The following is a 16,944-nucleotide window of genomic DNA, read 5'->3' on the forward strand; positions in this document are numbered from 1 at the left end:
GACATTCACTTTCAAATCCCCAGTTCCATATTTTAGGGTATCCTTGAGGTTACAATCCTAACACCATTTACCTAGGAGTATGCCCCACTGAATTCATCAGGACTTACCTCTGAGGAGGCAGGGTTAGGATTGAAGTCTTAATGTACAACAATCTGATCAGTTGAAAAACCAGCATCTGTTCCCTCTAGTGACAGGAATTAGACATCTCATAGACCTATCGTCATTACTGAAGAAGGATTAGGAGTTTGCAAAGAAGTGAGATTAATTATTTGAACTGTCACCACAGAGGATTCTGTAAAAGTAACTCACATCAGAATAGCCTTTTCTGGGGATGGTACCTGAGGAACACAGACTGAGGTATAAAGAGATGAAGTTCTAGAGCTAATATCCAAATTAAATATAAACGTGTACTTGGGTTCACATGGCATATAGCCAGCATGGTGGGCCTGCGCCTCACTTGACCTCCCTTCCTCCTGCCAAGCTGATGCAGCACACCAAGGCACACATGCAGCTGATGATCTTCTAACACAAATATGCATGCTATCCCTAAAATTGACCTCATAAGTGGAGGATTGGAAGGAGTGGTCAAGGTAACACCTGTTTTTAAAAGGAATTCAAGGAGTGTCTGGAAATTACAAGCCCAGTAGCTTAATAAGTGTAACAGATAAATTGCTGGAAAGTGTTTTAATGCTAGAATTCAAGCATATAGAGGAATAAGCCTTGCTGGGGCTTCTGAATGGTTTCTACGAAGGGGAGTCCTATCTTGTTAAGCTTCTTAGAATTCTTTGAGTGTGGCAACAGACTATTGGTGAATCACCACTGGGGAGCCACCAAAGACTCCTAAATAAACCTAGCAATCAGAGAGCGAGGACTCTTATAGATTGATAGCTGGATCAAAAACAGGATGCTGTGGGAATAAAATAGGAAGTTTTCACAATGAAGGGAAATAACCAGTGGGGTCTCTCAAGGACATGTATTGGGAGTGATGCTGTCTTTCTTATTTATAAATTATCTAGAGTCAGGGGTGAGTGTCCAGATGATAACAAATTATTCAGATTAGCGAAAACCCAAGCAGACTGTGTGTATAAAAATCCAAAAGGGTATCTCTAGAGTCCAGACTTGGTGAATGAGTAACAAAATGGCAGGTGAGATTCTATGTAGGTCAATCTAAAGTAATACACACCGGAGAGGAAAACCATAACTCCATTTATACACAGATAGGATCTAAGTTGGCTGGCAAATCAGGAAAGAAAACCAGGGTGGATTCTATCAAAGAAAAGAGCAGCAGTAATATAAAAATAGCAACCCAAAATCAAATACAGCATTTGGAGTTATTGGGAGGGAGACTGAAAGCAAAATGGTCTCTATCATAATGCCTTCACATAAGTCCATAGGTACTGAAAAAAAATTGTTGAAAGAAGAATAGATGTTAGAATGTTCAGGAACCTGGAGCACTTCCCTCCCTGTGAGGAAAAAACCTGCTATCACCTTAAGGAGATTACAGCAGGGTACATTTATTCCTTTCTATGCCCATTTTCCCATCTTCCTGATATCCACAAGAGTCAGTCCACACTCATTGATCTTTGGGCTGGTTTTTGGGGGTGGGAGGGGGTGGGGTTGATATCGACTGAAGTCTCCTAGAGTGGATTCAGAGAGCTTTGCCCTCTAGACCACATGAGGAAATTACAAGTGAACAGGAGTACCAACCTGAATAAAATATTGGGGGTGGGCAGGTAAACTCCACCCTGCATAATTGATCACAAGACGCTGCGCACACACACCATTTGAATGGCAGTGCCCATCACTTGGGGGGGGGGCAGCCCCATGAAATATTTTATTGGGGGTGGGGACAAGGGACCTCAGCCCCTAGGAGTTGGCTCCTATGCAAGTGAAGTACACAGAGATTCTTCTCAACCCATCTTAGGGAATTTCAGTTACTGATCCCCATGGTTTGCACCGACAGAAGTTGTACCATATACAGCCCTACCTCCTTTTGCGTCCGGGATCCGTTGTGGAGCCCTGGACGCTCAACGAAAGGGACGCTCGACAAAGCACTGCTCTGTGCATGCACGAAGCATGATTTAGCGCTTTTGCATGTGCGCGAGCGGCAGACCTGGAAGTAACTTGTTCCGGTACTTCCGGGTTTGCCGCAGAAGTTGGACAAAATGGACCCGAAATGGGGTAGACTCCAAACGAGGTACCACTGTACAGCAAATAAATTCAGAATTCATATGCGTAACTTCTTGTCCTGCTTAGTTCATGGTCTGAGCCACTCAGCAGAGATTCTGGCAGACCTTGTTTGAACTTTGACCATATAACCCAATCTGGTGCTCTCCGACTCCCATCAGCCTCAGACATCTTGGCCCACAGTCAAGGATGATGGGAGTTTTAGTCTAAACCATCTAGAGTGTACTAGGTTTGGATCTAGGTTGCTCAACCCATCCACTTGACTTACCAGCTTGCCTCTTTGCTCTTCTAATCCCATTGTTCACCAATGTTTCCAAACTTTTGTTATACCCAATGAGATAAGATTTCAGAGTGGAAAAGTAACTACTCTTAACTCTCATCCCGCGTCCATCCCATGTTATTGCATGAATCATTGTTCTAAGCAAGTTCAAAGCTGCAACTCATGCAGAGAGTCCCCTCTGTAGATGAATACTATGAACTCACAAGAGCCTTTAATTCCTTATTTCATTTATTTCTTGCAACACTGTACCAGTTTTTCTCATGATACACTTTGGGAATTACAGGACTGTACCCATCCACTGTTCCTTATTGCAATTGCCATCTCTATTGCAATTGCCATCCTTTTTAAGAGAGAGCAATACTAATTTACTATCCGGAGGACATATTGATATCATCAGACAGGAGCTTTCTGTGAGCTGATATCTTTATAATCAGCCAGCCCTTTTGTCCATCTGCACTTCCTTCTTCGTTTTCCATCTTGGAGGAAGAACCTCAGTGTGGAACCTGGACAAGAAAACAAATTGTTAGGGACCAGAATAGATTGCCATAGAACACTACCAGGCACCCCAATCTAGTGTGCCTTTTCATGGATTGCATTTGTTTATTTTTCTAAAGCTACATCAGGAGCTGATCAGGACTAAAAAAAATGGGGTGTAATTGAATAAACAAACAGAGATTAATATACTGCATAACAATGTTAACTGAGCTGGATCCATAGAACCTTTAAAAAAAATCAAAGCACCACAAAGATCAGAAGAAATCTACACAACGTTCTTCAGAAAGTTATGCACTTATTCCTTGCACCTCATCATGTGTTAGAAAGACTCAGATATATATATGAAAAGCTGCTGAAAGAAGATATCTGTTAATAGGAGCATGTTTGCAAAGCATACCAAAGGCACAACATTCATTTGAGCTGTTAAATGACAAGGAACCCATTAGAAGAAATTAAGAAAGGATTTCCTGTCAAGCAGACACTAAAATCTCATTTTAGAAAACAAGTGGCTTGCGAAAGGGATATGGCTGTTCAAAGAATAAACACCGTGTGCTCTTGGGTCCTTCAAAGGTTTATTTGACGGAAGGGTAACAGATCTCTCTCGCTCTCTTCAACTGGGTCCCAAAAGGTCCATTTCTTCAAAACACTCTGAAACTGAGCTCAGGCTGGAGACAAATATGAGTTTCCTTTGCCAGCAATTTCCAGCACAGACTGCACGCAAAATGTTCATTTAAACTGTGTAAATGACAGGCAAAGAGTCAGAAGGGAGCTCCATTTGAGAGGCCAATTTTCAGCATGTGTTTTAGTAAGCACGCTTCACAGTAGCCTCGGGCTGCTTTCTTTCAGTGTGTCTATATGAGGTAGACTGACCCCAAACCGTGGTGCCTACTGGGATATTCACAAAGAAGGCACACATCCATTAAGGATCTGTGGAGTTGTCGTCTTTCAGAATATGGGTTATTGACTTCAAATAGTTATTTCAAACTGTCTACCTTTAGGGAACCTTTTTCACATCATCAGCAAACAAATCCTTGCATGTCGGCAGCACATCTTGCGCCATGCTCTAGGGTGCACAATCAGTTCATTTGGGATGCTTGTCTGGCCTGATCTGTCAGTTAACTGGGATAAAACCATTGCATTGTTCTGCCAATCCAGTATCCTGGACACTCCACAGGGTCCACTGCTAACACATGCCCTACTGCCCTGGACTCTATTTACGTGAATTTATTCTCATAAATCAGGACATGGTAATAATAATAATAAATAATAAAATTTTATTTATATCCCGCCCTCCCTAGCCGAAGCTGGGCTCAGAGCAGCTAAGAGCCTGCTGCCATTTTAATTTTACCCAGTGCCCCAAGTGGAGTGGGCATTTTGGGAATTAAAATGGTGTCTGGTTCCTAGATCCAGGTGTTTTTGTTTAGTCGTTTAGTCGTGTTCAACTCTTCGTGACCCCATGGACCAGAGCACGCCAGGCACTCCTGTCTTCCACTGCCTCCCGCAGTTTGGTCAAACTCATGCTGGTAGCTTCGAGAACACTGTCCAACCATCTCATCCTCTGTCGTCCCCTTCTCCTTGTGCCCTCCATCTTTCCCAACATTGGGGTCTCTTTCAGGGAGTCTTCTCTTCTCATGAGGTGGCCAAAGTATTGGAGCCTCAGCTTCAGGATCTGTCCTTCCAGTGAGCACTCAGGGCTGATTTCCTTAAGAATGGAGAGGTTTGATCTTCTTGCAGTCCATGGGACTTTCAAGAGTCCCATGGACTGCAAGAGATCCAGGTACCTGGCCCTAATCAGAGTACTGGTGTCATTTGCCATCACTACCTGGTAAGCTCACTTGGCTAGCCTGTTGCTGTTGGAGGGTGCTACTCAGAGGGTACTTTGCCAAGGGCCTCCTCAAACCTGGAGCTAGCTTTACCACACTGTTACCTCTTGTTAAGTGGCCATGTTTGTATGCTGCACTAAACTATGCTTTGTTTATTTATCTGATCTCTATACAACCCTTCCTCCCAATCAATAGCCCAGGGCGGTGTACAACATAATTAAAATACCATTACAAAAAATTCCAGGCAAAAATTGGGACATTTAATTCCTGAAGGACCAGGTGAATACAGGAGTCTTTAGCAGGCCTCTAAATGCCTACAGTGAGGGGAACAGCCATATTTCTTCAGGGAAGGAGTCCTAAAGTCTTGGTGCCATCACTAAGAAGGCCCTGTCTTCTCTAATCACACCATAACAATGTAGCAGCATGTAGCTTCAGCTATAGTACATTTTCTGAATCTTCTTCAAGAGTAGTCCCATATAATGCACACTGTAGCAGTTTGAACATGAGGTTAACAGAGCATGGGTTATTGAGGCCAAGTTGGACAGATCCTGGAACAGCTGTAGCTGGCACACTAACTGAAGTTGGGCATAAGCACTATCTGGTGTTTCAATCAACATGGAAAACCAGCAAAGGGTTTTCAACCAACATGGAATGCTTGGGTAGTTGTGGCACATAACATTTGTTAGTCTTCTCATGTGCCACAATAGTTTTTGTTGTTTAAACTTAGGAAGAGTTAGCATTCACCAATCCATCCTGTCTTTTGGTTTACTATTGGCTCCTGGCTATGCCTTTGGATGAGCTAGCACTTCTTCTGGAGTAGATTATTTCAATTTCTCAATGTTTACATGGTAACCTGCAACCAGCAAGCCAAGACCTTCCTCCTTCAACATACACGATTTTTCTTTCCCACCCAGCTCACCTTACTTCACCTTATGGAACTGCCTCCCAGATAAAAACCTATGATTTTGTCTTTATGGCTCCATAACTTGCCTTAGGTTGTAGCTGACTAAAGTTATAATACTCTATTGACTCAACCTGGCCACTTGCCTGTAGACCAGAGCTCACTGAGTTCCTGCCTGTTGGCCAAACTCCTGGCAGAGCCACATGGATTTTCAATTTCAATTCAGCATTTTCCAAATATTACTGCTTCACAGGAATAATTACAGAGCATTCTCACGGAGTTTGACCATTATGTTGGAACTGCTTCTGGGTAGACTCATGAACTGCCAAATTAATTCCTGTAGCATTGAAGTTCTGGAGAATGGCTGGAAGGAGGTGTGCGATTTCAGGACCTGCAAAGTGAGTTCTAAGGCAATTGTATCCAATCAAAGAAGTCTGTTTCCATTGCGTGGACAGGCGGAGTCCCCAGATCCTGCACGGTCCCCCCGTCACGTGGAATAACGACTCAAGACAACGTGCTATGGGATTAAATTGGCCACAACTTTATTAAATTTCAAATGTGGGTAGACCTTGGCTCAGGCATTGGGCGTTCTCCCTCCCCGGTCCCCGGCCGGGGACCTAGGGAGCATCAGGGTTATCCAGTGTGTGGGGGGGGGATGGACCTGCTCTGGAGAACATATGTTCAAGCAGAGATGGCCGCCCCCGTAATGCCGCCGCCGCAGGAGAGAGCAATGACGACCTTTCAGTGTACGGCCAAAGCCTCCCTTCATAAAACTCCTTTAACGGGGAACCCTGGTATCGCCGCCGCAAGAGGAAGATGGACAAAAGGATTCCGCCCAAGGCCTGATACCGCCAAAGTTGTGACGTTTTGCTACGGGAAAGGCGAAACCTGCCAATGCAGGGAAATTCCTTTCCGGCCCTTTAACAGCGACCTTAACGTAGCAGCGCCCGCATACCTGTGAAGAAAAGTTAACCTGCAAAACCTGTGAAGAAAAGTTAACCTGCAAAATAAGACATTAACTGAGGGTGGGTAGGGTGGGAGAAGCTCTGGAGCCAAGTGAGGATTCCTAGGTAAGATCCTCCCTCTATTGTGTGGGCAGGTAATCCCTCCCGTACCTGGCCTGGTCTCCTTGGCAACGCTTCCCCCAGGTGGGATTGGACAACTGACTGAGGTAGGCAGAGACCTCCAGGTATCCCACCTGAGGGAAGGCAAAGCCAAGCCTATGCTGTTGGAGCCGCTCCAGATCTAGGGGCTGCACGCGTCCACGCAAAGGGTACCCCCCGTTTAAGCGGGCAGCGGTCATTCCCTTACCAGCTACTGTCAGAGAGAAATTTAAGGGGTTCTCACTGTTGAACTAAGATTTCTGAGTCTCAGTGTTACAGAATCTACAATTCATTGGCTCATACAAGGCTTACACCAATTACTGTGTCCTGGGGGCATACAGAGATCACACCAATGTTGTTGTTGTTGTTGTTGTTGTTGTTGTTGTTGTTCTTCTTCTTCTTCTTCTTCTTCTTCTTCTTCTTCTTCTTCTTCTTCTTCTTCCTATTATTTATTTTTCAAAGGCAAATGGAGCCATTGGAACCGTACTATTTCCTTCATTTAATCTAAGCTCTAGGTCCTGGCCTTTAACAGGCTAGATTAAAGGATGCAGGAGCCCTATACTATCCCTGTGTCAGAGACCAAAGAACAGTCCAGTCTAGCATCCTGTTCTCACAGTGGCCAACCAGGTGCTTATGGGAAAGCCTGCAAGCAGAATCCTAGTGCAACTGAACTCTCCCAGTTGTGATTCCCAGCAGCTGCTATACAGAAATGCCCTGCCTCTAGCAACAGAGGTAGAACATAGCCATCATGGCTAGTAGCCAAGAGAGCCAATGCTCATCCACAGAAGCTGCACCTAAAACCTGTAACTGTACAGAAATCATGGCCATTCTATTCTTCATTCTGGAAAGGTGTCTGAAATGTTAGTCAATCCTACATACTGTAACTACTGTCCCTTTCTGACGTTATCACTTTTAAGCATCCTCAGCTCACTATGAAATTCCCCTGTAGTTTCATCATAGTATAAGGGGCCATAGCCTACTTTGCACAACTGTTAATCCGTCCTATGAACTTACTATTTTTAAATGAGGGTTTACATATCTGTACTCTGGCAAACCTAACTGAGGAGATTTGAACCATTAGCCTGAAGTTACATCCCACACACACATTGTTCTCCAGAATTGCAGTTTGGTTTCCTTGCTGACATGAGGAACATGCTTCACATGTGTGAAATGCCTGAGCCAAAGGGATCCAGACATATCAACAATGAAGCCACAACACAAAGAAAGGAGCCGCAAAAAAAGATTCAGGACAAATCAACTGACTGAAAGCACTTGGGTGACTGAACTATCCAAAGTTCTTTAGATCCGAAATTGGTCCGAAAACAGCAGACCTGTCTGGAAAGAGCAGACCAGGAGGATGCTGCTTGACTTCCACAGATGCAATGAAAATCAAAACAAACCCACAGACATAATCGCCCTCATGTGAGATGGGTGGGTGGGTAACACAAGTCCTGCCCCTCTGCTTTATAGTCACTTTCCTGCAGCTATAAATGACTGCAGTGAGTGCCACTTCAAAGAGAAGCTGATGAAAGGCACTTGAGGGACCTGTGGGGCTTTGGAGGAGGTGGGAGCCTCGAATCCAATCCCACCCAGCAGTTTTGCATAAATAAATAAATCATCGGCAGAGAAAGGGAGAGCAGAGGAGGTTGCTTTGGGAAGCCGTGCAGCCAGCATATCTGAGACAGAGAGAGGAGAGGAGAGAAGAGAGAGAGAGTGTGTATGTGTGTCATATTACAGAGAAGTCAGGAACAGCCACAGTACAACTCCCAATCATTTGAGAATTACCTCTCTCTAATGGGGACCTCCATGCACAAACTGTTGCCTGCTCTGCTAAGGAACTGAAAACTTATCAAACAAAGAGGGAGGGAGGAAAAACAGAGACAACAAACGAGGCTGAAAGACAAGCAACAACAACAACAACAGCCCTGATCAGATTGTTTCCCCTCCCCTCCCAAAAAAACTCCAAAACTTTTCTGGAGTTTGATTTTTCCCCTCGGAAGGGGAAAATTCTTTTCCCTTCACCTCCTTTTGATCCCTATACATTTTTGTTTGGTTTTGTTAGCTGTCCTTTTTTTTCTTTTCTTCCTTCAGTGGCATTTGGGATTCCCTTGGACGGTGCTCTTTTCACGCGTTCTGGATTGTACTTCTGAGAGGAAGATTGCAGCTTTATTTATACTATATTTATTTATTTATTGCCTCTCAGGCCAGGGAAGGAATGGTGGTGGAGGAGAAGGGCTGGAAGGGGGCTGCTCCTGGTGCCTTGGAGAGCGGCTGCCTCACACATCCCAGGACAGGAGATGGGGAAAGATGCTGTAAGATACCTCTTCTGCTGAGCTCTGGGCTGCCTGGAGTATCTTTACTTTCTTTGGTGCTGAGCCTCCTGCTGTACTTCAGGACGTCGGACCTGCAATCCAGGGTTTCAGATTTGGAGGCAGACAGATCCACTCCGCTGCCTGCCTGCCTCTCCGCAGACCAAATGGAGACAGCTATTTTGGGAAGAGTTGACCAACTGCTTGCTGAGGTCGGTGCTCTTTCATTTTCACAAATATGTTTAAAACCCTCTGTCCTAATCTTCTTCCTGCAAAATCCAAGCTTCTTGTGGAGTTGTTTAGGCAAATGATACACCAGAGTCTCTGCTGTTGCCAAGCACTGTGATCCTTTCTCTGGGGCTTGGGATTTCACTTCTGTTTGACAGCCCACGAGTTCTCTGAGCCTTCCTTGGCAGCTTTAAATTATGTCAGCTTTCCTCCCTCATATTCTTCTCCCCAGCAGAAATAGATGAGTAGGTAGTTTGACAAGCAGACCAGATAAATAACTAGCATAGAAATAACATCACCTGTTTAATCTATGCAGCTTGAGTCTATAGGTGGGAGCGTGCGTTCACTGGGACTTTTGCCCGAGGAAGTGTGCACAGGAATGCAGTCCCGAAGTGACAGCCAGATCCTATGCATCTTTACTTCAAAGTATGCACCCCTGGATTCAATAAAGCTTTCTTCCATATAAGTATACATGGGATTGCAGACTTACATCTGGTAACTGGAAGCTTGTGGACTGATACGGCAAAGCTGAAACCAATCGGAAGCTGCACATGGGGGAGCATGCATTGAAGCTCACTAAAGTAGCTAAACATGCAGTCTATAATCAGGTAGAAGGGAAAGAGGATCAGGGAAAGGTTAAGGGGCATCTTGATTCCTCATTGCTTGTTGGAAGGCTTTCAGAATAAGCTGCTCTCCATTTCAACCCAGGTTGCTTTCTTCTTCTTCTTTTTTACAGATGTTGCTTTGCGGTGGGGGTGGGGTGGGAACACGATGGCAAAAAGTAATATACTGGCAAGGCAGTGCTAAGAAGTAAAACTAACTCTGCTAAGAATCTCATAGGTGGAGGGGGAGGAGAATAACAATGAAATTAGAGAGGATCTGTTTACTGACTCTTGGCGGGGTGGGGGGCAACTGCATAAACAAGTGCTGTTACGAGGAGTTGGCAAGACCACACACAGAGAGAAATAAGATCTTGAAGCTCGGATGCAGACTACTCCAGTCCGGTCACATGAGAATTCCCACTGCTCTGCTCCAGTGTGCCAATCTCTGTGGCCCCTTCACTCTTTCTGCCAGGTGTGGCCAATGGCCATGTTGCATCTCTTTTACATCATTAATTACATGTGTGTTTGAAGCAGCATTCTGCACTCCCAACCAGCAGTGGCTCCTTTGGACCTTATCCCGAGTTCTTTCCAAGTCCTGCTGCCTGAGATCATGTTAACTGAAGATGCCAGGCTTTGAATCTAGGACCTCCTGAATGCACTCTGCCACTGATCTGCAGCTGTTCCCCTATGCTTTCCATGTTTAATATTAAACACCTCATGGATACGGATGCATTTTAGACTCACAGCCATTCCATAAGCATTTCTCCCAGTTCACAGGTGGTGCAGATGAGTCACAGAGCATATTCCAAGTTTCAGAGTAGCCAGGGATGGAAGACAACTCTCCAGAATCTCAATCCAATGCCTTAACTGGAAACTAGCTTCTTTATCCTGCCATGCAGAGCTCCCCTTCCCCAAGCTGGAACTAAGTTCTGGCACCTCTCAGGTGAGTGCCATTGCCATTATAAGAGAACAGGGGAGGCATTCATGGTGAGTTCTTTTCTAGAAAAATAGCACTGTTGCCATGTTTTGTACGTGCAAGCCCCAAATAATATGTTGATGCTTGCTTGTGGGATGAGAGTAACTTAAACAATGAAATATTGCCTCTCAACTAATTATTGTTATTTCCTGTTCCCTAAAAACAGCTATGTTCTTCCTTAATTAATTTCATGTCCTTAGGAAGAACAAACAGATGGTAGATTTTGAAGGGGGATACAAGAGAGAAGCATAGAGACACACAGAGGCAGGAGTCCCGTCTGTGGAAGACTGGCTGCACTCCAGCATAAGGAGATAATTCGCTTTCAGATTGTGCCTGAAACCTGGCCTACATGTGCAGCAGGATAAGGTTGTAGAGTTCTGCGGGGATGGGATGGACTGTACCACTTTGGATTAAGGGTTGAGCCAAAATTTCTCATAATACATTTTTTTTGGCCGGGGGGGGGGGGACTCTTGAGATTTTCATGTCCACCTAGGTATAAAATGAAGGCCACTTTGCAGCATTTTATTCAAATATTCTGCCGTCCTTCTATCCCCCCCTTCCGCTGTATGCCCTGGAATGGCACAATGTTCAGCGCATCAAAGAGGATGCAAAATGATGACCAGGCTGCCTACATAGTTGCTGTTGCTGTCCTTTGCAGCAGATAAGCAAACAAACCCTTTGTGGGAGAATGAGGGGGAGGAGAAAAGAAGCTGCTAAAGGACGCAGGTAGCACTGTGGGTTAAACCACAGAGCCTAGGGCTTGCCGATCAGAAGGTCGGCGGTTCGAATCCCCGTGCCAGGGTGAGCTCCCGTTTCTCGGTCCCTGCTCCTGCCAACCTAGCAGTTTGAAAGCATGTCAAAGTGCAAGTAGATAAATAGGTACTGCTCCAGTGGGAAAGTAAACGGCATTTCCATGCACTGCTCTGGTTCGCCAGAAGCGGCTTAGACATGCTGGCCACATGACCTGAAGCTGTACACCAGCTCCCTTGGCCAATAAAGCCAGATGAGTGCCACAACCCCATAGTTGTCTGTGACTGGACAGGTCAGGACTAGACTGGTCAGGGGTCCCTTTAAAGGTCAGGCCCATCCCTGAGAAAACGTTGGAGATTTTTTCCTGCTCTTGGAGAAAATCGATGAAATGGTTCCCTCTGTTTTTCTGCCCACAAACAATGTGGTGACCACTCTTAGGCAGAGCTGTGTTTCAGACTATATGTGGGAAGGACACCACTTTTGAAAACACTTGTATATGTATTTTGAAATCCCTGTAAGTGGGAAATTGGTGCCACAAGGGCTGAGCTGAGCTAGAACTGTTATCCTGGTTTGTTTGTTTGTTTGTTTGTTATCTGAAGTAGTACAGTGCCTCTGGAAGATTCTGCTACCACTTTTTCTGCTGCATGTGGAGAACAATCAAGGCTTCTGATAGGAGGGACAGGGAAAAACAGCACAATGAGAGTTTTTGATCTAAAAATATGGGGACTTCTTGCTTTTACAACCATTAATTGCTGGTTTGCGCAATTGTTTTGACAAAGCTGTACAACTGGTAAGGGCTGTGACTAAGTGGCAGGTAGAGCAGTTCTCAGGATCAAACCTTGGCATCTCCAGCTAGGGTGTAGCACCCTGCTTGTGGTTAACGCTTAGCTGGAATGAAATATTCAACGCAGCAATAGAGAAATTAAAATAATTATTTATTTGTCAGACAAATAAATGAGAGGCACAGTGGTATATGGTTACCAAGCTCTGGCCTGGCCTCCTGCCATTATGGCCAGCCCTTATATTCCCTTAATCCAGCCCCCTTTGCTCCTCCTGTGGCTGCCTCTGTCCAATCAGCCTGGTTGAATTTCCTATTGGCTGATTGCTAGAACCAATCACAAAAAGATACACCCATCCTCCTGTCCTTATATGGAACACAAAGAGCTATATATTGTTACATCTATAAATGACAAATAAGTAGTAATATATCTTACATGTGTCTCAACAAGGAATCTTAATTACCAGCTCACCTCTTGCCCTCCCTGCCCTATTGCCTTCTAAAACAAATGGTTAATCTTAAATTTTTATTTTAAACATATGTCAAGGATCTTGAGTTTCACATCAACATTGAAAGATCTCCTTCATTTGAAGGTTTCTAAACAAATGTCTGACAGCTAATATATCAGGACAGCATTTGATGGCGTCTTCCTGTCTGGCAGGGAGGCTAGACTGGTGGCTGACTTAATTTCAAGATAAATACAACTCTTACAACTATATGAAAATAAGAATCTAGCATTTCTAAATCCTTTGCATAATTATATTTAAGCCAACATATTTAATACACAACACAGATAGCCTCTTAAAAGGAATAAGGCCTTTTTAAAGTAGAGAGAGAAAGAAAAAAAAGAACTCAGTTTAAAACAGTTTCAGAAGAAGCCTCTTCAGTTTACATCCCCCCCCTTCAGCAAGCTGCTTTTCCCATTATCTCTTCCCAACTAGATGCTTCTCCATTTGGTCTTGGCCTTTTTAACCTTAGAAGATCTGGCTCATTTTACTGGGAGGCACATTGGCATTATTTTACTATTTACTCATTCCTAATCATGTTTATCTCTGCCTTTTTTATCTTCTATAACATGTAGGGTCAGTGTCCTTACTCAGTCTGTAATTTCAGCTTTTACGACTTTGAGAATTGTTTTCTGCTATCAATCAAGGGGCCCCTTTGTCTAGGAAAAACATTGCCAGTGTTTTCTTAAGCAGCTAGCCTTCTTACCTGGCATGAAACTTTTGAAAATCTAAGCCCTCTTTAATATACAAGTCCTGATCAAACATTAATAAAATGCAGGCTTATGCCTGATGCCTCATTCCCCCCTTTCAAGCTCAAGGACCTTCATCCCAAGTGTCCTTGATAGCTTGACCTTCATCATATTCCTGAGGTAAAGCTCTGTATAGGGCCATGATATGAGGTAGAGTTTCATTTGAAACCATCTTGCTAATTGTACTTCTAAAACATGAAATGATACATGGAATCATACATAAAACCATTACCACTACTGTCAAGAAAAACAAGCAAGACAATAGTATCCCTTTGAGTCCTGTGACATTAGGTAACCAATTGGTGAGCCATCCCATATCCCATCCTTCCCATGTTTGTACTGGGACATGTGCTATATTCTCCATCTTTGTGGCCAACACACGGATTGCCTCACCATTATCTGAAATGTTAAAGCAACAGGCATTCCCTGTCAAGTTCAAGACTCCACATAGGCCTCCCTGCTTGGCAAGTACATAATCCATTCCCATTTTCAGCTGCAAAATGGCGGCTCTACTTTCATCCAATTGTTGTGCAATAAGTCTCAAACTCCGGGCCGTTGCATTGGTTACAAGTTCCACTACTGCTTGCAATCGAATTATTCTGTTTAGATTATAAATAGGATCCCGTGCCCCTTGTATGAGCTCACCAGGATTCCAGGAGGCAGGATCATAATAGGCTATAATGCGCTCTGGTGGCCAATCATCAGTACCGCTCCAACTTTGGGTACTTCCTCCTGCTATATGAGAAATATCAGCGTTTCTTCGTGTACGCTTGGCCAAATTAGTGGGCATAATCCACATTGGTGGTAATACCCATCCCAGGAAACAAGTCCCACTCCATTTGGAGGGGAGTTTCTTGTATGCCCATTCTCCACATATCCACCACAACCATCGGGTCTGAGGTTTTTGGTACGTGGAGTACAGAAGGCGAAATAGCAAAAGAGGTAGAGAGTTCACAGTGCAGTATGTTAGATTGCCTTTTTCTGTCACAGTTATGTTCCATACCACTTTCCATGCATGAATAAAAGGAGGTGCACAGGGCAAGGCATTCCGAGTTCGATAGGTAGTATCGTGTGCCCAGGTATTCTTAATATTATCCCAAGTATAGTGACACTGAGAAGAGCCTATCATGGTAGAATCAGCTGCATCTGATGATTTATGTACACAGAATTCCCCTTGTACAGGTATAACTCGTAATGGTTTAGTTGAGTTCCATCCGGGGAAATTCTGTACTTCTGTTTGGTGTGGTATTTCGCTTACCATACCAATGGCATCTAATGGTATCGGTAATAAGGGCATACCTCCCTCTGAATCATCTGGCCCAAGAGAGCAAACAAGGCAATTGGTCCTATTTGCAACATTGGCTACCATTTCAGCTAAACCTACCCACATATTGTGGTCATGGTGGAATCCATATTTAGTCAATTTGGCCAGATTCAAGGACCCTTCCCCTTCCCAAGGGATCAGGATTAATAATAAAATCATGTTGATGTCTAGCATATGCATTCCTTCCACAAAAGATTACCTTATAGTGATAGCAAATAAATATTAGTCCCAATATAATTCCCCCAGTGACAGAAATGGGGAACCACCAAGACCAAAACATATATCCCGAGGATCCCCAATGAGTAATATCTCTGATAATTGTTCCACAAGGGGGTGGGCAGTCAATTAATTGTATAAGAGAATCTGTCCTTTCACAATCGCTGGTTCAGATGCTCCTCAAGCTTCAGGCGTGCGCAGGTCAGCCAGCTTCCAGGTTGTGGCTGCAGCAGGCCGGTCGTCTAATGTTGCCCGTGACCTAGCCCGTTCCCGGTAGGGCTAGATACAGGGGTTTTTGGAGAGAGTCAGTTTAAGAGGATTAGAGGGGTCACCTTTGCACGTCCAACTGCCTTCGGACTTCTTCAAACGGGAGTGATGAATCCAGGGGGTCACCTCAGCTACCTTCACCGCTGTTGGAGTAGAGAGCAAGACGGTGTAAGGTCCACGCCACTTAGGTGCAAGTGGATCACGTTTCCACTCTTTCACCCATACGCTATCGCCAGCCTGGAACTGATGAATCGGCTCGGCAATGCTGCACGGCGTGCGCTCGAGGGCCCACCTGTTAAGAGAAACAAAAACACGGGAGAGAGATTGCACTTGTCCCTGTGTCACATGGTCTCCTATTTGTTTAAGATCAGCTGGAATATCCTGAACAAAGGAGGGCGGTCTCCCATACAGGAGCTCAAAAGGTGACAACTTAAGTCTTTTTGTGGGTGCACACCGAACACGAAACAGTGTTATGGGTAACACATCTACCCATCCCAATCCCGTTTCCTGGGTTAATTTTGCCAATTGGGTTTTCAGAGTCCGATTCATTCTTTCAGTTTTCCCTGAACTCTGAGGCCTATAGGCTGCATGCAGTCTCCATTTCACTTGTAGGACTCGACATACTTCTTGTACTACTTGATCAATGAACGCTGGCCCATTGTCACTTCCAATGCATCTAGGTAATCCAAACCTCGGGATCAATTCAGTGAGGAGTCTCTTAGTTACCTCTCGTGCCTTTTCAGTTCGGGTGGGAAAAGCTTCAACCCATCCGGTAAGAGTATCTACAAACACAAGGAGATACTTGAATCCCTTAGAAGGGACCAGCTCTGTGAAGTCCACAATTAGGCTTTCCATGGGGACATATCCCACATGTTGGATTCCAGGAGGTTGTACCGGTCCCTGCCTGGGATTGTTTTTAGCACAAAGAACACATTTCTGTGAAATGCAAGTTGCTAATTGTGATAGGTTAATAATATACAACTTCCGACTGAGACTCTCTCTGGTTGCAGTACCGCCAAGGTGAGTAGATTCATGATAATTTCTTACAATTGTGCCTGCTAGATGATGAGGTACATAAATCCTATTGTCTGGCAGGATCATCCAACCGACCTTCACAACTGCTCCTTCCTGTTCAGCCCACTTCCTCTCTTCTGGGGTATAGTGAGGTTTAACTTCTTCTGGAACTACCTCTGGTATGAGGGCTGCTATAAATCCTCCCACAGGCTTCTGGGCTGCCTCTCGGGCTGCTTTGTCAGCAGCATGATTTCCTCTGGTTATTGGATCCCTTCCTCGTCCATGACCTTTGCAGTGCATTACAGCAATCTGTTCTGGAGCCCATACTGCTTCTAACAGGATTTCTACTTCAGGTCCATATTTCAAGGCCTTCCCGTGGGCTCCTATTAGACCTCTTTCTTTCCATAGAGCACCATGTGCATGCAGGGTTAAGAAG

The 16,944-nt window shown here is 44.6% G+C and overlaps 1 protein-coding gene across 9 annotated transcripts in view; it reads left to right on the forward strand.

Moving 5' to 3' along the window:
• Window positions 1–16,944, forward strand: part of COL13A1 (collagen type XIII alpha 1 chain) — a gene marked incomplete at its 5' end in the record, with an annotated part of 200,991 nt that overhangs the window by 27,285 nt on the left and 156,762 nt on the right. For 3 of the 9 annotated variants that reach the window (XM_083503098.1, XM_083503101.1, XM_083503093.1), the window contains one exon: window positions 8,311–9,310. The exons of 1 other annotated variant lie outside the window; for it this stretch is intronic. Of the gene's footprint in view, window positions 1–8,307; window positions 9,311–16,944 lie in introns of those variants that run through there. 5 more of the 9 variants (XM_083503097.1, XM_083503094.1, XM_083503099.1 and 2 more) reach the window with 4 other exon arrangements.

The sequence above is a fragment of the Podarcis liolepis genome (assembly GCF_965112155.1).
Source record: "Podarcis liolepis genome assembly, chromosome: 5".
Taxonomy (NCBI): domain Eukaryota; kingdom Metazoa; phylum Chordata; class Lepidosauria; order Squamata; family Lacertidae; genus Podarcis; species Podarcis liolepis.